The following is a 25800-nucleotide window of genomic DNA, read 5'->3' on the forward strand; positions in this document are numbered from 1 at the left end:
GTTTATAGTGTCTTTCTTGTGAGTGAGGAAGCAGATGCATCTATTGTTTGTTGATTGCTCGCGTTGACATTTTTATTGTATTAGGTGTGCCTATAATTTGAACTTTATTATTTCTTAAAGGTTGGTAAAAAGAGAAATAGCAATTTTCAAGTGCAAAGCAATTGTTCTTGTGAATTATAGTTTAACAGGTGCACAGAATTATGTCTACTTAAGGTCATCTATCTTTTCCTATAATACATTTAAACGATTTATGGAATAGATATTTTATTCTACTTTGTTGAGTCAATATAATAATTATTGTTGTCGATAATGTGTGTTAATAGTTTAGGAAAACAAATTCAATATATTGGTTGTTAAAATATGCCATACCAATGTATGTTGTGTCGAAGTGAGCAGTAAATAAGCAGCAAAAAAGTTATTGGGTCCAGTAAATGAAAAACAAGGAGGAGATTTTTAATAGAATTGAAGAACGTCGTACAGCTACACTAAAAAACAACACAGTCCAGTATAACATAGTGTACACTTCAGTATCTTCATATGGGGAATTAGTAAAATAATTTAAAAGTTGTTAGGACTGTATCAATAGGTTTGGTTCAAAACAATTAGGATAGTAATAAAATGTTATACAGACAATAATTAATTAAGTTCATAAAACACTAACCAATATTATTTTTGTAAACACTTGCATACAAGAAGAATCATAGTCAGTCGGTTATCACAGGTAATGAGTTTTTCATAGGAGTTCGATTTGTCTGTAACGGATTTGAGGAGCTTTATCACGTGTACATGTTATTTTTCTTTTTAATTAGCCTTTACTACTAACATAGCACGTTAAATATTCTTACTAGGTGGTGCGGCAAACGCAGCCTAGGACGAAGAAGACCTCATGGTTGAAAAACTTGCGAGATTGGTATGGGGTTGATACAATCAGGCTATTTAGGGTGGCAGTGAATAAAATTTAGATAGCTATAATGGTAACCAACGTTCTGAAAGGAAATGGTACATGAAGAAGAAGGTGGTGTGGCACTCAATCCTAGTAAAATTGTATTAGTCAATTTCACAAGGAGACGGAACCTAGATAACCTCTGGATGCCCGCTCTGTATGGAGAAACTGTCAAAGAGGTGAATGAATTCAAATATTTAGGAGTAATTGAAGGGGTGGCTGCAATAACCAGGAAGCTCCACTTTTTTAAGAAAATAAGATTTTCAGTGACTTACTCTTAACAAAAATCGGCCGATCGTTTCCTGCAACAAACGGGTATCTCTTAATAACGGCACATAACTGGCAATGATATTTGGAGCTACCTTGCTTTCGGTTTGTAGCAAGAACCGGGCAGCTCCTGGAGCTGTCTCGTTCTTGCACTTAACTGTTGACAAAATAATATAATATAAAATATAGAAGAGATATAAAGGAGGACATGCATGTCCGAAGGACATGCGAGGGCGCCATGAAACTAGACCAAGTAAAATCCCAGATCATATTATCAAGTCTATTGAGGATCATATAAATAGCTTTCTAAGAAGAAAAAGCCATTATAGCAGAAATGATAACCTGAACAGAAGATATCTTTCATCCGAACTAAATTTAAGGCTTATGCACAGATTGTATTTAAAAAAATATGAACCAGAACAGCATAATCTATTAGACACACCAGAGTTTAAGCCAAAAGTTTCATACACATATTATCGGCGTGTATTTGTGTAAAATTTGAATTTAACCTTTGGCCATCTTAGAACAGATACTTGCAAAACTTGCGACATCCTGGACAATAAAATAAAATGTGCCAAAGATGATGAAACTCAAAACACATTGAAGGTGGAAAAATAAGTGCACCTGACTAAAGCTGATACTTTCTATAAATATTTAACAGAAAAAACTGCTTTGGCTAAGGAAGATCCCAGAGTTGAAGTCATGTCATTTGATTTTGAACAAAACATGCCCCTGTCACATGTTCCTTCTGGTGACGTGTTCTACAAGCGCCAGTTGTGGTTTTATCCATTTTGCATCATCAAGGGCAGCGTTTCGAAGAGTTACTTTTATGTTTTCGATGAAATAACGGGTCGGAAATTTTCAAATGAAGTGATAAATTGCTTACACGATTTTATTAATAACTACATTGATCCTCAGGTAACAACCCTTTACGTTTATAGTGACAACTGCGCTGCGCAGAACAAGAAATCCGTTCTTGTTCACTTTTGGCAATCTCTTCTATTGCATGGAAAATTCAAGAGAATAAGACATCGTTATCCCGAACCTGTATATATATCCTGGGCATAGTTTTTTGCCCTGCGACAGGTCGTGTGATCTGGTGGAAAAAGAAAAAAGAAAGAAAGAAAGAAAGAGTTTATCTGCCAGAGGAATGGAGTGGCATGATAGCAAATACCAGTAAGAAGTTTATTGTGAAAACTGGTAAACAAGATATGATTCTAAACTATAAAGAAGTTCTTGAGCCATTTTTTAAGAAAAGCAATATTAAAAATAGTTCTGGTGCAAAATTTACCATATCGAAATATAAAGTTATCGAATTTAGTGATACACATAGAGAGACTGTTACATGCTCAGAGTCAGCGAATGGTTTTGTGACTAAGGATTCCTTTCTTCTAAAGAAATCTTGTGTACCGATTTTTTCACAAGTACACAATAAGGTTTATAATGCCCCGTTGCCTTTGAAAAGGGATAAGCTATTAAATGTCATGGAATTGGCCAGACAGTATGTTGGCGAGGCTGAAGTGTGGTACTACCAACAACTTATTCCTGTAGAGCCAGAAGAATGCCAAACTTCCGAAACTGAAGATGAACACTAGTAACCTAAGAAGAATATTACCTGTTTTTTATGTCTTCATATTTCACTGATTAGTTTGTATTTTGATAATAATGTAATAAGGACATTGTTTGGTTTTTATGGACTTTTTAGGAGGTTTTTTTTTCGATTTCCCACAAATTTTTAAATATGAGCTACCTGGTTATTGCACCCACCCCTTTAATTATGGAGAAGCAGCTTACATGGAACGTCCATTTGGTAAGAATAACCAATAAAGCAACGCTCTTCTTTTGGACAAATCGAAGGATATGTGGGAAATATGGGGTAAGAAACCCAAACAGATGTACTGGCTATATATGACTGTAGGCAGACCTATGATTACGTTTAGCACACTAGTGTGTTGGTCTAAATACCAACAAAAGACCACCAAAGAGAAGCTGAATAAGATTCAATACACGCACACTTAATCATAACAGGCGCAGAAAGTAGGGCAAAAGGATACTGAGATCAAATCTGGAGGGATAATTAAAAATCACCCAGAGTTGGAAATGGTACCAGAATCAGTGAACCGTAAATATAATTTCTAAAATTTATTTACCATCCTCTTTCCAGGAAGGCACGAATGGAAGTCGAATAAAACGAATCTCATAATGGGAGAACAATGCAGGTATGCAGATGGCTCTAAAATCGATGGAGGAGTTGGAGGTGGGGTGTACATAGGGAAACCAAGGCCCAGCCTTAGTGAAAGCCTTTAAAATCGGAAATTTCCGAAATTGTACCAATGTTTTTTAAAAATATGAAGAAGATAATATAATGTATAAAGTTCTTCTTCTTCTTCTGCTTCATTCTGCTTATGTAGTTATTCCATTCTTTTTTTTATTTAGTGTCAATTAGTTTATAGACTGTAGCGTAAATACTCATAATACTCTAGGGTAATAAGCTAGACATAGACCATGTTCGGGACGCTCAAAGATCCAGGTAGCTGACTACTTTTTTAGTTATTGTATACCTATGGGATGAAAATCTACCTGTTTCCTGGCTAGAGTTCGCGTCCGTTTTTTAATTATTAACAATTTAGTGCAAAAATCGCGATTTTTTCGATTTTTGCACCCCATTCAAAAGCTAAATAGTTGACATAAAATTACAAAATTTAATTTTTTAGAACATTAAAAAACCTTCAAAATGCCGATTTTTGAAAGTTAAAAAGTTAATTTGGTGAAACGCAAACTGCAAAATTAATGAAAATTTTTATTTGTTAATCACTTTTACTAAAACTACCTTAGAACTTTAGTGTTTCACCCAAAGTTGAGTATTGGGCTACCTCAAAATTTGAGACCGATCCATTAATTAGTTTAAGAGTTATTCTAATTATTTATCCCAGAGAGCTTTATTTTGCAATAACATAAGACAGAAAATAATGCAGATAGGGCAATTCTGCGTATGCCGAATGAAAGTAAAAAACTGATACTATCAAAATGTACTAAAAACCGATAAAAAAATTATCTAATATAGTCAAAAATCCTAATGCCAAATTTGTGAAATTTTGTAGTTTAAAAACATTTACAATAACTTTAAAAATATTGTCCGTAGAAAAAGTCATTTTACATATTAGAAACGCTGGTATTTTCCACGAATTTTTAAAAATGTAGTTCAATTGGTGACTAGTCGTGGTACGTAAAGGCGGAGCTGGGAGCCGACAAATGCACGAGTTCAAAAACTAAAAAAAGCAACTTGAAACTAGTATAATTTTCTATATCTCGGGATCTACTGAATATATTTTGATCGTTCTTTTTTTAATTTGTATGTAATTTTTCTGTACATTACAAATATGCAATTTGTCTAGGCATTTATTAATTAATAAACAGTCTAATTTGTTTAAACAATTTTTGAAAAAATAATTTTTTCCCAAAAATCCATGATTTTAATCATACTATCCCTATTAATCATAGAAAAAGTTAAGGTATACTTTAATAAATAAATTATCTTCAATAAATAATTATCTAATAAAAATCATTTATTTATTAAAGTGTACTTTAACTTTTTCTGTGATCATTAATGATACTATGTATAAAAAATAGATTTTTGTAAAAAATAATATATTTTCAAGAATTGTTTAAACAAATTAGACTCATTATTAATTAATAAATTTATAAACAAACTGCATATTTCTAGTGTACGTAAAAATTACATACCAATTAAAAAAAGAAAGATCAAAATCCATTGAGTTGATCCGGAGATACAGCAAATTATATTCGTTTGAAATTGCTTTTTCGGTATTTTAACTCGCTGGATTTGTAGGTTCCCCCTAGTAATCGTTTGCACTACATTTTTGAGATATCGTAGAGGGTGCTGTGAAGGTAGGTATAATGTTGGTGCAAATTTTTTAAGAAAAAAATATCCCATTCTTTAAAATGGCATTAATGAGATTCCTTAATTATTATAAACAAATTAACTTTGGGTAAAACACTAAAGTTCTAAGGTAGTTTTAGTAAAAGTTATTAACAGATAACGATTTTCACTTATTTTGCAGTTTGCGTAGCAACAAATTAACTTTTTAACTTTCAAAAATCGGCATTTTGAAGGTTTTTCAATATTCTAAAAAACTGAAATTTGTAATTTTATGTCAACTATTTAGTATTTGAATGGAGTGGAAAAAATCGAAAAAATCGCGATTTTTGCACTAAATTGTTAATAATTAAAAAACCGACGCGAACTCTAGGCAGGAAACAGGTAGGTTTTCTTCCTATAGATCTACAATAACTAAAAAAGTAGTCAGCTACCTGGGATCTTTGAGTTTCCCGAGATAATCCTTATTACCCTGGACTATAAGTATGAATATTAAATTGCTTAATAATCTCTTTAGTTTAATATAGATCCTAAATCTAAAGGGACAATTTATTTTATAGAGTCAAAACCAAAATTAGAAATAATCTCTATAACGATTAAATGAGGTTTCGTCAAATCATCGCCAATTTGTACTTTTCCGTACAAAGCAATTTACAGCATCCTTTTTAGTAATGCCATCTGACCTGATCATTATTGTCAATGACATACAAATTCAACAATACTCATCCAAATGATGTAACTTATTGCCTGTCCACAAATTTTTCAAAATCAGACTATAAACAAATTTAGACAATTGCATAAGCCCGACGCTATACCTAAATTCCGATTTGGCGATTGTAAAACGAAGTGTAATTATTATTGGCAACAGGAACACTTTCACAACCGTTGCAGCTGTATATGTACGGTTGCCATCTTTGGGAAATTTTGAATGCCAGGCCAGAGAATAGGTTCTTGATTTATATAATTATTCGATTAATGTGGGTTTTTAATCTGATTTGTATGCGGTGTGCATCCGTTAAGATTATATTATAGCATGAATAATAAAATTTCTAATAATCCCTCTTTTGTTGCGATTTTTGAAATGTAGGTTTACGACGTCTCTATTAATGTTATTTATCTTTAATCATTATTTCTGCTCATATGATTTGACACCTATCTTAGTACAAATGTGAAAATATAAAAAGTTACAGTTCTTTGTAGTTACAAAATGAAAATTGATTTTTAAACGCTTTTATTTAGTTCAATAGTTTGCGTCAAATTTTTAGACGTTAATTTGAGTGCCTTTTCTCCAATGCAAATGAATGAAAATTTGCAGCAATATGCATTCGCGGGAACAATACACGAATAATCAAAAATTTTTTTTATGTTTATTAATCGTTTAAATAAAAAAAAATTAATGGAAAATGCTTAAATTCTCTTGTTTTTTACAATGTAAAAACTTGAAACTTTTACGTGTTGTAGCTAATAATATGAAGAATACATAATTTCACGTTTTTACGTTAATTGTTTACGTTATGCTTCATAAAATAAACAATAAAGTTTCAAATTTTTTGCCGATTCCGACTACTTTTCCATGTTAGTACATCATATGTTTTATACATATTTTAAGAAACATGACGATATATTTTAATGTTTAAAAAGTGTAAGACTAAAAAGTAAAAAAAAAAAAAATATGAAAAAAATTTTTTTTAAGAAACGCTTTTTTTCAGTTACGAGTGACTAAAATTAAAAATATTATAAAAAAAATCAACTAAAAAGCAACAAAAAAAAAAAATGAAAAAATCTAACACATTCGTTAAAGAAAAGCGTGGGGCGAAAACCGTTTATTCGATGAAGACGCGCCACGTTTTCCTTTGACGAATGTGTTAGATTTTTTCAATTTTTTTATTTTTTGCTTTTTAGTTGATTTTTTTTAATATTTTTAATTTTAGTCACTGGTAACTAAAAAAAGCGTTTCTTAAAAATTTTTTTTCATATTTTTCTTTCAATATAATTGGATTTAATTTCCAATATAATCCAATATAATTGGTTTTCGATATATTGGAAAAAATCAATTAAATTAATAATAAAAAATATATAATATTAATAAAATTAAAATAATAAAAATCTCTATTTTAAATTGAATATGGAAATGTGGTATTCTTATGGCAGGGCATTTTAAAAAAAATTGAAGTGAAATAATTTGTGCAACCCATAAAAAATTATAAGGGTTTTGTTTTCTTAAACCCGTCGAATATTTGCGTACATTCCAATTAAATTATTATTGTGGTACCAATAGTTAAATACAATGTTTTTAATACTTTTCTGCCTATTAGTACGTTTTCGATAAGCCAGTTTTAATAGAGATATTTCGAACATTTGTAAAATCCACCACAATTTTAACTGGTTAAATAAGATTATAGAATATTATTTTCATAATAAGGTCTCTATAATCAACCATTTAAAAATATGGAAGAAAGAGATTTAAGAGAAGAAAAGAAAAACACGCCTCGACTCAAGTAGCAAAATCTAATTGGAAATTTGCTGGTCATACTCTAAGACAGTCCCATTCTACTGTGGAACCACACCATTGCCTATATTATGAAGCCATGAAAGTTTATTTAAGTACTTAGAAATAAATGTACTTAGGTTCTCTAATTATTTGCCCAAAGTATTTTGTTTTTTCTTCTTTATGATGTGTATAAGCAGACGTTTTGAATTCATCATTTTAAAAACATCTTCACTGGAAGTGTGCGATTTCCACGATATGTTTACGATTCGTCGATTGAACCACAATTCATCTGCTTCCAATTTATTTAGCTTTCTGGTTTATAATGTCCACGTCTCACAACCATATTAATAGGATAGACCACTCATAACAATTCATACCATTTCAGGATCATCTCGTAAATATGTATCGACATTGTACATGTATTTCTGTTACATAGTTTGAATTAGTATTTAAATTATACTTTTTTGATTTGGAAGTACAAAACTTAAGGATAAAGAGCTTATTTTTTAATCAACGTATATATTTTCTTAATAGGGGTATCAATATTATTGTTAACACTTTAAAGACTCGTATTACTCGGTACTATACAATTTATACTAAACACTAAATATTTTTTTAGGTAAGTGGCCATATCTCCAACTACATTCAGAAACTGTACGCTGTAATAAAAATAGAGTAAGTAAGAATTAAAATAATTGTTGTTTTTAAAAGTTAGCAATAATAAATAATAACTACTATTTAATAATACTGTGGAAGAAGAATGGGAGTGAACTCAGACATAATAGACTACATCTAACAGAAGATATTAACCCGGTACGGACATGTCAGAAGAGGAGACCAAAATCGTTGGATAAACTGAATAACGGAGTGAAGCCCGATAGGAAAAAGGAAGAGAGGCAAACCCAGAAGATCCTTAAGAGATGAAGTGGACGAAGCAATGGAGAGAAGAAATCTAGAGGAAGACGACTGGCAAGACAGAAAGAACCGGAGAGAAAGGTTGAGTGAAGGAATACAATGAAAACTGTGGAAATCTTTAGTATATGTATAATGATAATACTGTCAGTTAACGTAGGTAAAAATACTTAATTAATTTGTGTTGTAAAAGATATTAACGATTAAATAAATATTTTAGACACGCTCATATCAAAATGTATTTACCTGCTTAAGTCTTGTCTTTAGCCCTGAACAAGACATAATTTTTATAAGAGTTATATTGCCCAAACAACGAATAAGAAAATGTAGTGAAACTGCAATAAAACTTTATTTATTTCTGTTTATTTTTTCATTTTTTACTTGTCAATTAGTTTTTCATGTTAAACACTAGCGAATTTTTGTTGTAGTCTGTAGTCTACGGAGTAGGCGTAAAGGTCTTGATTAATGTTTAAGCATCTCTAAGTAGGATCATTAAATGAAAATAGTGCTTCTCTTGTGTTAATTTGTCTATTTCCAGTTTGGAATTCTGTTATTCTGGTATGTATGTATAACAGTATGGAATTCTGATATTCTGTTATTCTGGTATGATTTATGATAAATACTAGAGTTTTTGACGTGTGTGACATAAGACTCATTATTGTTGGTTATTTTTGTTTTTTTTTTATTTCGCATTTTGTGGTAGTCGTATACATGTTGACTTTAACATTATTTCTCGGAGTATTATTCCCGTATGTACGTTTTATTGAATAATTCCACTAAAATATTCAGAATTATTCATTGATTAAATTAATGTATTCATTGTTTTCTACCTTTTTTTAAATAATTTTCGATTTTATTATAATTTTATATTTCTTGTCCCTTTTTTATATTGTTTTATATCTTTTTATTCATTTTCATTGTTTATTTCATTTGCTTTTCAAATGTTGCTTTCAAAATTTGTTTGTTGTTTTTTTAATGTTGTTCTGAAGCTATTTCCTTGTGGCATTTTTATAATTAACTATTTTTAATGGGAATAAGCCACAATTTTACTAAAAAAATGATTTTATTAACGTTTCGAAGCCCAAATCGGGTTTCGTTGTCAAAACACAAAATAGTACTAACATAAACAAAAATGTTGTTGCTAAGTAAAAAAATTCTTCTAATAATTTATTTAATCTGACTCATTTATATTGGCAATTCAGACGTATATTACACATTTTAAAGTAGAAGACTTTAAAATGATATCGCCAATATTTATGAGTTGCATTCCTGGGACGACTTTACTAAAAGATAGTTCATTCGATTACATGAAATCAATCCCAACTCAAGAATATTCGTCACAAAAAAATCATAGCATGTGATCTGTCTTTAAAAAGACAACCAAATGACTTTCCATTGACTTCCTCTTTCAGTAGCGACACAAATTTGTGTCGCAAATTCCTCGGTAGAATGCAGTAGGATGTGGTTACCCATACTGAAAGAGGAAGTCAATAGAAAGAAAATACCACAATTAGTAAGTCAATAACACATCGAGTTAGTACAAATTTTATATTTTAGTATTACTTATTGTATATCTATATAATTATTAATATTATTTATAATTTAAACATATTAAAGTCAGAATTTGGTATTAGTTTTTTGAAGGTAAATTAAAAGTAAGACCAAATACTTACGATGTCGGGATAGTATCACGAGGTTTTTTCCTGGTTTTCCATCGTGATTTACTATGGAATCTCTAACGCGAGAACTTTTACGGTCATCGTTGCATTTGGTTGTCTTTTTAAAGACAGATCACATGCTATGATTTTTTTGTGACGGATATTCTTGAGTTGGGATTGATTTCATGTAATCGAATGAACTATCTTTTAGTAAAGTCGTCCCAGGAACGCAACTCATAAAAAATATTGGCGATATCATTTTAAAGTCTTCTACTTTAAGTATAATATACGACTTAATTGCCAATATAAATGAGTCAGATTAAATAAATTATAAGAAGAATTTTTTTACTTAGTAACAACATTTTTCTCACAATAAAACACTGAAAAACGTTTGTTTTCTATACTTCCACAAAATTTATTACAACTATGTTATTACTACAGCTGTTTCGGCAAAGTGCCTTTCTCAAGTGATATATTTTACAATGTGTTTGCCTTTTTAAGTCTTTAACTGAAGAGGTTGAGGAGTGGGGAGCTGTTTGTCTCGAGTTGGTCATTCAGAATTATATCTGTATTTTTCAATTTATTATATCAATTAGAATTATATCAATACAGATATAATTCTGAATGACCAACTCGAGACAAACAGCTCCCCACTCCTCAGCCTCTTCAGTTAAAGACTTAAAAAGGCAAACACACTGTAAAATATATCACTTGAGAAAGGCACTTTGCCGAAACAGCTGTAGTAATAACATAGTTGTAATAAATTTTGTGGAAGTATAGAAAACAAACGTTTTTCAGTGTTTTATTGTGAGATAAAATGAACTTCCATCAAGTAACGGTCGAATCCATCAATTAACAACATTTTTGTTTATTTTAGTAGTATTTTGTATTTTGACAACAAAACCCGATTTGGGCTTCGAAACGTTAATAAAATCATTTTTTTGGTAAAATTTTGGCTTATTCCCATTAAAAATAGTTGATTGTTTTTTAAATTTTTTTTAACTATTAAGTGAAATTAAGTTTATCTTATTACTCTCTATATTAAGCAACGAAATGATTGGAAATGATGGACCTGGCTGCATAATATTGCTCGTAAAGGTTAAATTATAATTATTACCCGCTTGATATCACGCCTTCCGTATACACGTACTTGATTTATTAATCGCTTTGAGTGAATTTAAAAAACATTTTTCTATAACTCAGCAGCAGCTTTTGAAATGTAGGTGTGGTTCTGAATTGGGATTAAAGCTTACTTAGATAATTAAATGTTAAATATTTAATGGCCGAGAAATCTGTGGATTTAATTAATATCATATAACATACAGTAAATATATATTTATGTTTAAAAATTGTTTACGTATTAAGTATAATATAGTTTGAAAAACTTGACGGGTCATCTCCAAGTTAATAGCTGATTCGAAATGCAGATATTAAAACAGCACCATATGCTCCATTCGAATATGCTAGAGCAGTCCGATAAGAACTAAAGGCGTCTATGATTTAGTATGACATATACTAAAGGTATACATGAAGCCAGTAAGAAAGCAAGTAAAGTGGGCAGGTACTTGCCACCAGTTACTTGCTTTTTGTAAACGTTAACTTCCAATTAAGAGTCCAATTTTACGTTTCAAAAGGCAAGTAACCTGCTCACTTTACTTGCGTTCTTACTGGCTTCATGTATACCGGCCTTTAGCCTAAAAAACCAACATTTTGAGAAAAGTGTTGGCGGTTTCCCAATACGTATGAGATTGTGGATTTTTCACGTTATTTTCCGTGGTGGCCCTTGTCGGGCAACATAAGCGTGACTTATGTTTTAATTATAAAACGAGAAAGTGGCAACTTAAAAAAGGTGTCATCTGCGATGACACTACCAGCAAGCTCCAAAATTCTCTCGAGTAACAAGTTTTGGCTAATTATACAACGAATTCTCACAAAACTTTAGATTAAGGCGTTGATAATATCCTTACCGAGCACCAGGTATTTCTAACGCCTTTGTCTATGTCATTTTTTTATTCAGAGACCTCAAGAACCCCCAAAACAAAATTAAACTTTTTTGGAATATTTTGCATTAGAATTGGAATTGGGCAGTGAAATTGATAATCTAGTGATAAACTTTTTAATTTTGGTTACAAACCATTAAATGCACCTTTAAAATGCATTTTTGTAGTGCACAAAGGTAGTTTTTAATTTCTTCATTATTATATACGGTTACAAAGTTTGTAGAGGTTATCATGAATCTAATACCCAAAACCGCATTCAAATCATCTTATTTGGCGGAAAATCAATAGTATGGCCTATTTTTGTGCTTTATTTCCTTGACTATACTGGATACTTTAATAACTACAAACTAATGGGACCCTGCAGAGTTTCAGTTTAAATATAAAGAAAATAGAATATTCACAACTGAGATTGAAACAGCTAAGAAATATGTATTAGGTACATTTGAGTAGTGGAGTAAATGCATGAAACACACATTTTTGTCTGGTACGTGCTCCTTTGGCGTATTGCGTTTGTTTTCTTATAACTTTAGTTATAATAATAGATTACTACTGAAGATCACAAATGATCCTAAGGGTTTGCTCACTACGGAGAGCAATGGATTGTATCCTCGCTCCGAGCCTTGCTCCCTGGTATTTATATTCGTGAATTCTCGCATTTAAAATGAATACGTTATTTTAAATGCGAGAATTCACGAATATAACGAATATAAATACCAGGGAGCAAGGGTCGGAGCGAGGATACAATCGATTGCTCTCCGTAGTGAGCACAACTTAAAGATCTCCTATATCAAATATCATAAATGTGAACACTTTCGTATAGTGCAAGACAATGCATGATGCCAAATATTTTATTAGACAATTATGTCAAATAGGGCGTGGTTTAAAGGTAAATATTTATTTTACATGTTTTTATTCAAATAAGGTAGGTCTTTTTATGCTATTTTTAACAATAAAATAGCCATAATGGTCGCTAGCATTCAAGAATGATAAACAACTAAAAAAGAAGCATTTTTGAAGTACCTATATTTGTAGCGATAAATTTTTATTTCAAAAATTGTTCATTTTCGTCAGTTTTAACCGAGTAACTAAATTTATTAGTCAATTCAAGTTTTCTATAGCCAAAACCAAAAAAATGCAAATAAAACATTACGTCAAGATAATTTATGCAGCACAGATGCTCTGCACATATCTATAAAACTGTTAGTATTCGTGGAGCGTCACAAGAAAATTTATAATTATTATCATTATGTCATAGTTTAAGAAATCAGTAATATTTTCACAAATTCCAAAGATAAAAAAGCACTTTATCGTGTTTGCCTTTTATTAATCAGCTGTCCTCTTAAACTTCTTAATCAAAAGATGCGTTTAAAAAAATTTAATGATTCCGATAAAAATGTCATGTTCATTACTATTTTTTCTACACAATGTTGACATCTATTACATGTGTATGTTAACATATGTATTAATAATTAATTATAGGGTATTCCCAGGGTTCTTAGACATTACTACGGTTGCCTAAATCGACTAACCAATGAACATTAAGGGTGAGATTACGTCACGAGAGTTTACTGTGATTTGAATCATAATATGGTTTTTTTCGAATCCTGAGAAAACCAAGTATTTTAGAAAAATTTAAACGCAGGATGCAAGATTACATTATTACCGAGGGCGGAAAGCCCCTTAGAATAAACAAGCAGATTCTATTGAATGAAATATTTGAAATTAAATATCACAGTTCTCTTTTATTTTCAGCCCTGTAACTTATTAAAATACACATTATAGAAGTTTTCAGGGACTTTCAGCCCTCGGTAATAATGTAGTCTTTCATTCTGAGTTTAAATTTTTCAGAAATATTTATTAGTTTTCTCAGGATTCGAAAAAAATTAATACAATTAAAACACATTGAGAATTTTGATATGCGTCAAAGTTTTGCATTCTCAATGTAAAATTCTGAACTGTTGAATTCCAGCTTCCCTAATAATTATTTTACATCAAAAGACATTAGAAACTATTTGAAGAGGATTCAAATCTGTATTGGAAATAACTGTTAAAATTGGTCTACGTAATTAAACATAATCCAAAATTTTGTAAAAATTTTTTTTTATTGTTTGTTTACTGTGTAATCATTTAAAAAAAAACAGACCATAAACACATTTGTTGAAATTTACAATGGCCTGAAGAGAAATATTTCAATAAATATTTACTCTACATGAGTATTACAATTACGTTTACAATTAGTGTTTCTTAAGTTAAGAATGGTAAATCTAATGGAAATTTTTGCTTAAGGCGTCTTATTTGTTGACTATTTTCTAATAAATGTAGCGCTAACACATTTGGGTGGTTTTCTAGTCGCTGTAAATATTTATCACTGTGTGATACTATCACTTCACTCACAGTTGGCACTTGAAGGTCTTGTAGGATGTCTTTGTTGCTTACAAACCACGGCGCATCAGTTATTGCTCGTAACACCTTGTTTTGAAACCGGTCCATGATTGCTAGATTGGATTTTGAAGCAGTGGCCCACAACTGTATTCCGTACGTCCAAATTGGCTTGAGTATGGCATTGTATGCTAGTAATTTATTTCTCAACGACAACTGGGATTTTATTCCGAGCAACCAATAGTATTTTCTATATATGGTATCAAGATGTTTTCTTTTTTTCCATATATGAGTTTTCCAAGTAAGTCTCTTGTCCATATGTAGGCCTAAGTACTTTACAGTATCTACCGTTGGAAGGGGAGCATTGTTGAGTGATATTTGAGGAGAATCGCTATGACATTTAGTGAATACTATGTGGCTTGATTTGGATTCGTTAAGTTTTATCTTCCATTTCTTAGTCCATTTCTGGACTTTATTTAGGTTTTCTTGGATTTGGTCTGCTGCAACAACGGGATCTGAATGTACCGCCATTATTGCAGTATCGTCTGCAAATGTGGCTGTATATACTTTATTGTCCGTAGGCAAATCGGAGGTAAATAGTAGATACAGGATCGGCCCAAGAACGCTACCTTAAGGAACGCCTGCCTTTATGAGATATAGACCGGTTATCTCGTCTTCATATTTTACCTGGAAATATCTTTCTTTTAAGTATGAGTATAGTATGTCATACATGTTCTGGTGTAAGTCCCTTTTTAGTTTATAGAGTAGTCCCTGATGCCATACCTTGTCAAAAGCTTGACTCACATCGATGAATGCAGTTGAGCAATATTGCTTACTTTCAAAAGAGTTTTGGATTAATTCTACCAGTCGATGGGTTTGTTCAATTGTTGAATGTTTGTTCTAAATCCAAATTGGTGTATCGGTAGAAGTTCTTTTTCTGCAATAATTTTCATTAGTCTCTTAGCTAGTAATTTTTCCATAATTTTCGACATGACAGGCAGTAGACTTATTGGTCGGTATGAAGTTGTTTCGTGTTGAGGTTTACCAGGTTTAGGGATTAGTATTATTTGCGCTACCTTCCATTGCGCAGGAAAATATTTGAGTCTTATGACAGCGTTAGTAAGGTAGGTTAACATAAGTATTCCTTTTCGCGGTAGTTCTTTCATAATTCTTCCAGTGATTAGGTCGTGTCCTGGAGCTTTTTTAGGGTCTAGCTCTGTTTTTATAATACACCGTACCTCATTAATTTGGTGTAATATGTTCTATTTGCTCATCTGATGGTATTTGTGCATCAAGAAATGCTATAATTTCGTCATCTGTGTCTTCTCTTGTTGAGAGAGGTTTGAAAACTGTTTCAAGATGTGTAGCGAAAATTTCTGCTTTCTCTTTATTTGTTTTTGCCCAACTTCTATCAGGTTTCCTTATCGGTGAAATATGTTCTTTGGGATGCTTTAATTTTTTAGTTGCTTTCCATAAGCTGTAATTTGTATCCTTTGTTGTCGTTAGGTTTTCGACATAGTTTTGGAAGCTCTCATTTTTAATGCTCGATAGGTAGTCTTTTAAATGTTTCGCTGCTCTGTTATAATTGGTTTTATCTGCAGGGTGTCTTGTGTTTTGCCAGATCTTTCTTAAGTGGCGCTTTTCTTTAATCTTCTCCCTTATACTAGGAGGACAGTGACTTCTGTTTTGGGTTCTGACCAATGGTGGAGTTAATTCCCACGAGGCATACTGTATTAATTCTGTAAATTGTTATACTTGGTTTTCCAATTCTTGGTGTGTTTTTAAAGATATATTGAGGTTTACTTCATTTTCTAATATTTCCCTAAATAGATTCCAGTTAGTAGCTTGATTATGGAGAATCAGTGGTTTTGGTTTTTCTTGGATATTTGTATGAATCGTAGCTATTATTGGTGTATGATCTGAGGCAATATCATAATTAGGTTCGATGGTTAGATAATTGTTGGAGAATCCTTTGGTCACAAAGAAGTCAAGGCAATCTGGGTATTTCTGAGGGTCTGTAGGCCAGTAGGTTGGTGTGTAGGTGAACAGATGATTTAGGTGTAGTTCTTGAATGACTTGATGCAGTATTCTTCCTCTTCCTGGAGCTGTTAGACGAGATCCCCAGCTAGTGTGCTTAGCGTTATAGTCGCCTCCTGCTAGGAATCTGTTGCCGTTATTTCTAAATAATTCTGTAAACATTTCTTTATTTGCTCGATAGTTTGGTGGGAAATACACCGCTGTTATTGTAATTGGTCCATTCCAATCCTCTATTACTACGCTGGTTGCCTGTATGTCATTTTTTTCTACTTTGTTAAGGAGATAGTGTTTAAGTCCATTTCGAATTAACACTGCTGCCCCAGCTCTGGCTAATCGATCTACATCGGGATGGGCTGCATTGTAAACTTCAAAATTTGGGATTTTGAAACTAGTTTTTGAGGTAAGGTGTGTTTCAGAGACTAACAGTATGTCAATTTTGTTAGTTACTAGGAATACTTCTATTTCGTGTTTGTGTTGCTTTATGCCATTTGCGTTCCATAGTGCAATAGTAAGTAGCTTAGCCATTACACTTATTTGTGATGGCCTGTTTTAGCTCTTCTCTAAGTTCCTTGATTTCCAGGATTAGTTGGTTTATTGTAGTTTGTTGCTGTTCTATTACATGTTGTAGGTATTGTGTAAAACTACTATTTTGGTTTGTGTCTGGTGCATTTTGCTGTTCAGCAACCGGTCTTGCCATAGGTCTCATTTTTTTGGTGGCGTTTGCATAAGTACCTGATGTTTGGGGCAAGTTTTCTATACTGTATGCCTCATTTGATTCTTCATTTGTTCTTGGTCTCTGTTGCGGGATTTTTTGCGTTTGTGGGGTATTTTCATTTCTTGTGGGGTATCTTTTACTTAAGATGGCCTGGTAGACTTGACATCCTTTAAAATTTGCTGGGTGGGGTCCACCACATAGTGCACATTTTGCTGGGTTTCCATCAGCCTTTGTTTTTTTACACGTGCGATAATCATGATTTTGCGCACATTTTACGCACCTATATTGTAGCGTACACTGATTTCTCGAATGTCCGTAGTTTTGACAACGTTTACATTGAATGACAGATTGTTTTCTGTGAGGTTGTTCAAATCGAACTACTGCATTTAATAGTCTATTCATTTGATATATTTCCCCATTATTTTCTTTTCTTTCTAGGTCTATAAAAAATATGTCCCTTGGTGCTTTTGTTTGCCTATTTAAAACGTTCAGGATTTGCTTTACATTATGACCTTTTTATTTTAGTGAGGATATGATTTCATTTTGATCTGTGCTGTGGTGTAAGTTTCTTAAGACTACTCGGAAAGTTTTTTCCTTCGGTAGTTTGTACGTATGCCGAACTATATTATTTTTGTCGAGAATTTCTTTTATCGTTTTGTAATCTTCCACCGTTTCTCCTTGAATTTTCATTTTGTTTTCCGTTAAAAGCTGATAGGTAAATTTTGTGGTTCCTTCTCGAATGGGTTTTAACAGTGCCTGAACATCTTTGGTTACACCATATAGAATAAATGGTGGAATTTTATCTATTTTTTGTTGAGCTTTGTTAGCACTGCCTGTAGAGTTACTTTGTTGAATCTGCGTAAGGGGCTGAAATCTATTTTTAATTTCAATATTGTGATTTTCTGTTCGGGGGCGTGCAGATTTTTTTCAAATTCTCTGGGCTATATTTTTGTCTTTTACGTTTATGTCTACGCGATTCAATTTTCTGAAAGTCATTCGGCTCGTAGATACTATTATCATCGGTTGTTTCATGTTCGGTGACTTCTTGGTTCTCTGTGTTTTCTGTCCCAGTTGTCTCTTTATTTTTGCTGAGGGTTGAACTAGTCTGATGTAATTGTGATGGTTTCAGGTATGAATTTATCTTGGTTTGCGTAAGATTTGTTTGAATTAGTTGAGGGTACTTACTTTGAGTGCATTGTATCTGCTGGTTTTGTATTGATTGATGCTGCATTGGCTGGTGATGCATGGGCTGGAACTGCATAGGCTGGTACTGCATAGGCTGGTACGGCATAATCTGGTACTGCACGTGTTGGGTTTGATTCCTTATTGGCTCTACTTCTATATTTGTCTGATCAGGTATAATAGGATAATTATTTGCAAAATGTGTTGGTGTGGCTAAATTATTTGGAAAATTTGAGTACACATTTTGTGGATTAAGATTTCCTACGCCGCCACTGGTACTCTGCATTATGTACTAAATGTTGTCATTTCACTTTATTTTATTTTTATAGCAATTAGGTTTTTTATTTAAGGTATACTGATAACACAAAATTTAATCTTTTGTCGATATAAACATTAATGAAATATTATTTTAATTTGCTTTTAATTACTTTGCTTCAATGTTGAATACTTTTCTACCGCTCGATAACGGAATACATGAATACTTGTAAAAATGTAATACATTTTAGTTTTCAGCCCAAACTTAGGCCACACACAATGCAATAATGTTCACATTTTTGAACTGTCAATATTTTTATTTTATCATCTATTGTTTAAAAACAATACAGTTGATTATTTCATTCATAGGAGATTCTGACCAATAGAAAGCTACAGAAATCTGAATTAAATCGATAATTTTTGATAATCTCCCGTCGTTAAGTATATTACGTCAGATGCCCTTCGTTGCTACGAAAAAATACATTCAGTGACATTAATGACAATTAATGTTTTAAAAATTATAAAAGTGATGACTTTCAATCGTCAAATATTTATAAAAACTGTGTGTTTAATGGTACTTACATAAATAAATTACAATAAAATTTTGGTTTTGAACAGTTTTATTCATGAAATAATCGCAACAAATTGCACTCGACCTCTGAAATTAATATAGAATTTTTGCTCTCGTGACACTTTGACATAATTTCACTCGCCTTCGGCTCGTGAAATTAAAACTGTCAAAGTGTCACTCGAGAAAAATTCAATAATTTCAGAGCTCTTGTGCAATTACTACTGACTATTTCACCCTTTCCCCTCTGTGGCGCAGTGGTAAGAGCGCCTACCTTTGAAACGAAAGGTCGGGAGTTCGAATCCTACCAGGGGCAGAAATTTTTCATTTATTATAAATTATGAAATGAAAAATAGTTTCTGTCCTTGTGGGATCGGTACTCACCGGAGGGACCGCAGACGTTCGGAAACAATTAGCGTCTCTTTGCAAAGACAATGACGTCGACTTTGCAAAGTAACAAGACACTTACTCAACACACACAGTACACATTACTCCCCTGACTTAGTGATAAGTTATACAATTACGTGGCTAAAGGTTCTAGTTCTAAACCAAAGCCAGAATCAGAAAAAAAAATTTCACTCATCTTAAAATTTTTACATAATCTGACCAATCACAAACCAAAGACAGCTTGTGTTATCGGGAAAACACCAACTGTCTTTCAATTCTGATTGGTCTATCAGCTTCGTGTTTTCAACGACGTAACCATGGATACCGATCGCAAAGCAAAGTTTGACGTTTGCCAAAAAAATTATTGTAGCTGTATATGTCAAAATGAGTCGTTTCGGTGGTACTTCAAACGAAGTTATAAACCAAAACATTGAAGAAAATATATCGAGTAACACAAGAAAATCTAAATCTTATATATGGAGACAATTTATGATGTTCTGTGTGGATCGCAACTACAAATTAGATGCAGAAAATAACAACGAAAGACTAACATTCATTCTAAAAGACTGGGCCTTCAACTATTTATTGTTATAGATAAAAAATAATTATAACAATTTATTTATAGCTATAAGAAATATTTCATGATTATGACTAATTGTGAATTATTTAAAAAATGGGTAGATTTGGGTTACCTAGATCAAATGTATTATTATTAAATTCCTTCCTCTCATTCTACTGAATTTTTGACCTATCACTTTGTTCGTGAAATAGTCTAATAAAATACCACTCGTGATTTAATTTATCTTATAAGTCTGTCTTTTATTTCTAAACTCAACTGAGTTGCTTAAAGAAAACACCACTCGTCCTACGGACTCGTGGTGTTTTCAAGCAACTCAGTTTCGTTTAGAAGTAAATCGACAGACTTATCGCGAAAATTGAATCACTAGTGGTATTACTATTGATAAGATACCCTCAGTTTTTTTTATGGCATAGACTTGGGTGTCATTTAGCCAATCACAACTTTTTTTGTTCTCTGTTCATACATAAGGAAGGCAATGAGGTCCTTAGAGTTCCATAGCAAACTCTTCTACAGCTCTCTACTCAGTTCAAAAGCTGGCCGCTATGGACTGTCCAAGTTGCTCACCACATTTTCCATTATGTATCTTCTTCTTCTTCTTTTTTCATACGTACATAATATATCAAATTATCAGGATTAATAAGTTTAGAGGTTAATTTACCCTCAGTTGTGGAGAAAGGATTAATAATAAAGATTTTTTTATTCAGTCAATGGTGTGAGCACTGTCAGTTAAATAGTAACGTGTGGCCTTACTTTTACACGCGTACCTATTGTGGCAAACGTATCATATTTTTAAAAATTTTGGAATGCATTTAAATCGTAGAACAATTTTAACTTTTGATTTTAATACAGATTTTAATTCTCTACAAGTATTCTCTCATGACTTTTGATGTAGAATAATTAGGGAAGCAGGAATTCAACAATTCAGAACTTTACATTGAGTTTCCTATGGCCCTTTTTACGATTCGCCACCCGGAATAAGATAAAATGTGTACTATTTGTCTTATTATTTCATAATAACACAAATAATACACATATATACACAATAACACACATTCACTGATCGAAAATAATTTAAAAATATGGGAATGTAAACTCTTGTGACGTAAAGTCAAAAATATAAGTCTCCCCACCACCGTCGGACAAGACAACCGTAATAAAGTCTAATAACCGTGAGATATTCCAAGACTTTGACGTTTATGACACTACTTAGGGGCATTGTACTTATTTACATATATTTGTACCACATTGTGTTTCTTTACTTTTAATAGTTTTTTAGTTGTATTTTCCGAACATTTTGTTTTTTTATTTTGTGTAGTTTTTAATTGTAGAAATACTTTAACGACAAATATTTTTGAAAATTGTTGGTAGACAATACAGATGTTGCTAGTAGGTACAAGCAAAAGATTGGCAAAATAAATAATAAAAACAAACCAATAGTCTAAGACCTAGTGAACCCTCCGACTAACGGTCGTCCTGTAAGTCTAGAAATTTGTATAGTGATAAGTGATAATTCATAGCACACCAAGGCTAAAAACCATGACCTGGCGGGCATCAGCCGTGCACGTGTATCTACCAGGTGAATCGAAAAGTGCATAGTTTAGGGGAAAAATAAACTTTCTCCTGTAAAGTTTAAATTTAAGTATGTGTTTGAGTAAGTCATTTACAAGAAATGTGTACAATGACAGGCGATTCTGAAGAGCACAAGACCTTGCCAGGCGAGGGGGAAAGATTAGGATTTTTTCCTAAAATTATTTTTTTTGCATCGAAAAAAGTTTTTTAGGTTTTTTAAAACATTCCAAACAGAAAAGATCTCTAGTGATTTTTCTCTTAGGTTAATAGTTTTTGTTATATAAGCGATTAAAAATTTTGAAAATTGCGAAATCGGCCATTTTTAACCCTAAATCGGACATTTAACTAAAAATTTCAATGTTACCAAGGTAGGTTAGATATTCTTTAAACATTGATTGATGAAATCCCAAAGAGTTTTTTGCAATACAATATCGAAAACCCCTTTGTTTTTTAATTGCTATTCAAGCGGGCGATCACACTGTAGTATAAGTAAGGACGTTTGAGTTTGCATAAATTCATTATCTCGAGAAAGGGCAAATTTGAAGAGAAATCCACAGACAGGTTGATTTTTATTCTTAAATTAGGACTTTTGGCATATATATAATACTAGTGACGTCATCCATCTGGGCGTGATGACGTAATCGATGTTTTTTTTAAAGAGAGTAGGGGTTGTGTGACAGCTCATTTGAAAGGTTATTTAATTCTCTATTCAGTAATATAAACATTAACATAATTATTTATACAGGGTGTACAAAAAAATTTTTTATTAAATTAATTTAGACAAAAAGAAGAAAAAATAAAATTTTCTTGTACACCCTGTATTAATAATTATGTTAATGTTTATATTACTGAATAGAGAATTAAATAACCTTTCAAATGAGCTACCACACAATCACTACTCTGATTTAAAAAAATCATCGATTACGTCATCACGCCCAGATGGATGACGTCACTCTCTCTCTCTCCTGTCGTTTACCCATTACTGAGGATCGTGATTTCTTCCAATATTCCTAACAATGTTTCTCCATTGGTCTCTATCTTCAGCTGCTCTAAGAGCTGCGCAGAATGAGTTTCCAGCTGAATGCTTTATTTGGTCAGACCATCTAGTTGGTGATCGTCCTCTTGATCTTCTCCCCGGAACGTTTCCAGAAACAATTAATCTCTCCAAACTGTCGTCACCTCTGCGAACTACGTGACCAAAGAATTGCAGAATTCGTTGCAGACATATTGTGGACAGCCTTTTTTTAATATTCAGTTGGTTTAGAATGGAAACGTTTGTCCTATGAGCTGTCCAAGGTATGCGCAGCATTCTTCTCCAGCACCACATCTCAAAGGCATCAATTTTTTGGCGCTCGCATGCGCGAAGAGTCCAAGTCTCTGCTCCGTATAGAAATATTGAGAATACAAGGGCATTCACCAGTCTCATCTTGATATTTTGAGAGATAGATCTGTCTTTCCAAACTTTAGTTAGGCGACTCATCGCATTTTTTGCCATACCACTACGTCTCCGAACTTCTGCTTCACAGTTACCATCGTTAGTTATACTAGACCCGAGATAGACAAAGGTGTTTACTATCTGGTATTCCTGTAATATGTTAGTCAGTTGAATAGTGTCAAATCTGTCGACCACCATTATTTTTGTCTTAGCTTTATTGATTTTCAGACCAACTCTATTGCTTTCGTACTCAACTCTTCGCAGAAGATCAAACATTTCTTGCTCATTTGCTGCTATAAGTGTAGTGTCATCAGCAAATCTTAAATTGGAGATTTTCTTACCAGCTACTGTTACTCCACCGGCCCATCCTTCTAAAACCATCCTCATGACATGTTCACCATAAATGTTAAATAAGTCAGGTGACAACACGCATCCTTGTCTAACACCTCTCTCGGTCTTGAATTGGTTTGAGAACTTCTGATCTAGTCGTACTGTCGCTATATTAGACTGGTATAGATTTTTAATAAGTGTCACCAGGTGCATTGGTGCGCCAATTTCTATTAAAATTGACCACAGATTTATCCAGCTTACACAATCAAATGCCTTTTGGTAGTCGACGAAGCATATAATCATAGGTACTTGAAATTCTCTAGACTTTTCAATGAGTTGTCTCAGGTTCAGGATTTGTTCCCTTGTACCTTTACCCTTTACAAACCCCGCTTGTTCCTGAGGTATTTGGTAATGTAGATAGGTTTTTAATCTGTTTTTGATGATATGCAACAAGATTTTACTAGCATGTGTTATTAGTGACAGTGTGCGGTAGTTTTCACATCTGGTAGTAGTTCCTTTTTTGTGTAGTGGGATATAAATTGAAGTACACCAATCAGATGGCCATTTTCCTGAATTCCAAACAGCGACACAGATAGAATGGATGATATGTAATCCTTTGTCACCTAGTGACTGTAGTATTTCACATGGTATTGAATCAATGCCTGGGGATTTATTTCCCTTTAGTGATTTAATTGCATCTTTGACTTCAGCGAGTAAGACAGTAGGTTCTCTAGGATAGTCAGAAGGCCACTGATTTTCTGCTGATACCTCGTTATTTTTATATAGCTTGCCACAGTAGTTTCGCCATGTTTCCAATATTTCATCAGTATCGGTCTTTAAATTACCTTCCTTATCTATTACAGACCACGTTTGAGGTTTAAACTCTCTGGTAAGGAGTTTGATCTTCTGGAATAAGTCACTCGGTTCATTTCGACAGCCATGTTCCTCTATCTCTCTGCATATTTGAGAGATGTAATCAGCTTTATCTTTGCGGCACTGTTTTCTGATTTCTCTCGATAACGCTCTGTATTCATCGTTTGTTCCGTATCTAGTTTTATGTGATTTTCTGCGTTGAATCACAGTCCACGTATTATCGGATATCCATGGCTTACGACCAGTGGAAACCGCTGCCTCACAGTCTTTTGCAGCCTCGATTACCTTATCTTTGAGATAGATCCAAGTGCTCTCAGGGTCATTATCTACTTGGTCTAAAGAAAGAGCATCTTCTAGGTTTTGTCGGAAGTCATTGATTTTTGATGGACTTAGAAACATGACTTTTCTCTGGGGTCTTCTTTTGGGGACTTTAAAACGAAGTCGAACGTTCAATACCAAGAGTTGATGATCGCTTCCACAGTCTGCGCCAGGATATGTTTTACAGTTGATGGACGACGATTTCCATCTTGATCTTATTAGGATGTAGTCTATTTGATTCCTTGTTCGTCCATCTGGGCTGCGCCATGTGTATAATCTCCGTGGATGATGTTGATGTAATGTGTTTGTAATTGTAAGATGTTGTTCTACACAGAACTCCACTAGACGGTCACCATTCTCATTTCTCTGTCCTAGTCCATTTTTGCCCAGCACTCCTTCAATATTTTCATTAGATGACCCCACTTTGGCGTTAAAATCTCCTAAAATTATGACGAGTTCACGATTCGGAATAGCGCGAACAGTTTCTTCTAAACAACCATAGAACCTGTTGATGTCTTCTTCTTGTGCAGCTGTTGTAGGAGCGTATACCTGGACAAGGTGTAGGGTATTGGTGGATATTCTCATTTTAAGGGATATTATCCTGTCATCAATAGTATTATATCCAATTACGCAGTCGTTAAATTTAGAGGGTACAATTATTGCGACTCCATTTGTACTTTTGTTATCTGGGCCTGAAAAATAGACGACGTTGCCAGCAGTTGTTTTAAAATGCCCTTTTCCTCTCCAGTGAGCTTCTGAGAGTCCCAGTACCGAAAGATTGTGGTCTGCCATTTCTTTTTCAATTATGTGTAACTTTCCAGGATTTTGGATCAGTCCCTGGACGTTCCATGTACCAATTCGCTGACATTTTCTTAAATTAAATGAAAATTTGGATTCAGTCGCACAATTTCTGCCAGGTGCCTGATCCCTCACACCTTGGCAGCCGGTAGCAAATTTCACACCATCCGACCCGGAACCGAGATGGCGCCGAGCGTGAGTCGGG

The 25800-nt window shown here is 33.0% G+C and overlaps 1 protein-coding gene across 3 annotated transcripts in view; it reads left to right on the top strand.

The window, feature by feature from the left end:
* The window catches only part of LOC114326819 (uncharacterized), a 672802-nt gene that overhangs the window by 82707 nt on the left and 564295 nt on the right, over positions 1-25800 (top strand). The window contains exon 2 of one of the 3 annotated variants that reach the window (XM_028275266.2): positions 8219-8274. The exons of the other annotated variants lie outside the window; for them this stretch is intronic. The gene's annotated coding sequence lies outside the window, so the exon portion shown is untranslated. The remainder of the gene's footprint in view (positions 1-8218; positions 8275-25800) is intronic. 3 annotated transcript variants of the gene reach the window in all.

Source organism: Diabrotica virgifera, chromosome 7 (genome assembly GCF_917563875.1).
Source record: "Diabrotica virgifera virgifera chromosome 7, PGI_DIABVI_V3a".
Classification (NCBI taxonomy): domain Eukaryota; kingdom Metazoa; phylum Arthropoda; class Insecta; order Coleoptera; family Chrysomelidae; genus Diabrotica; species Diabrotica virgifera.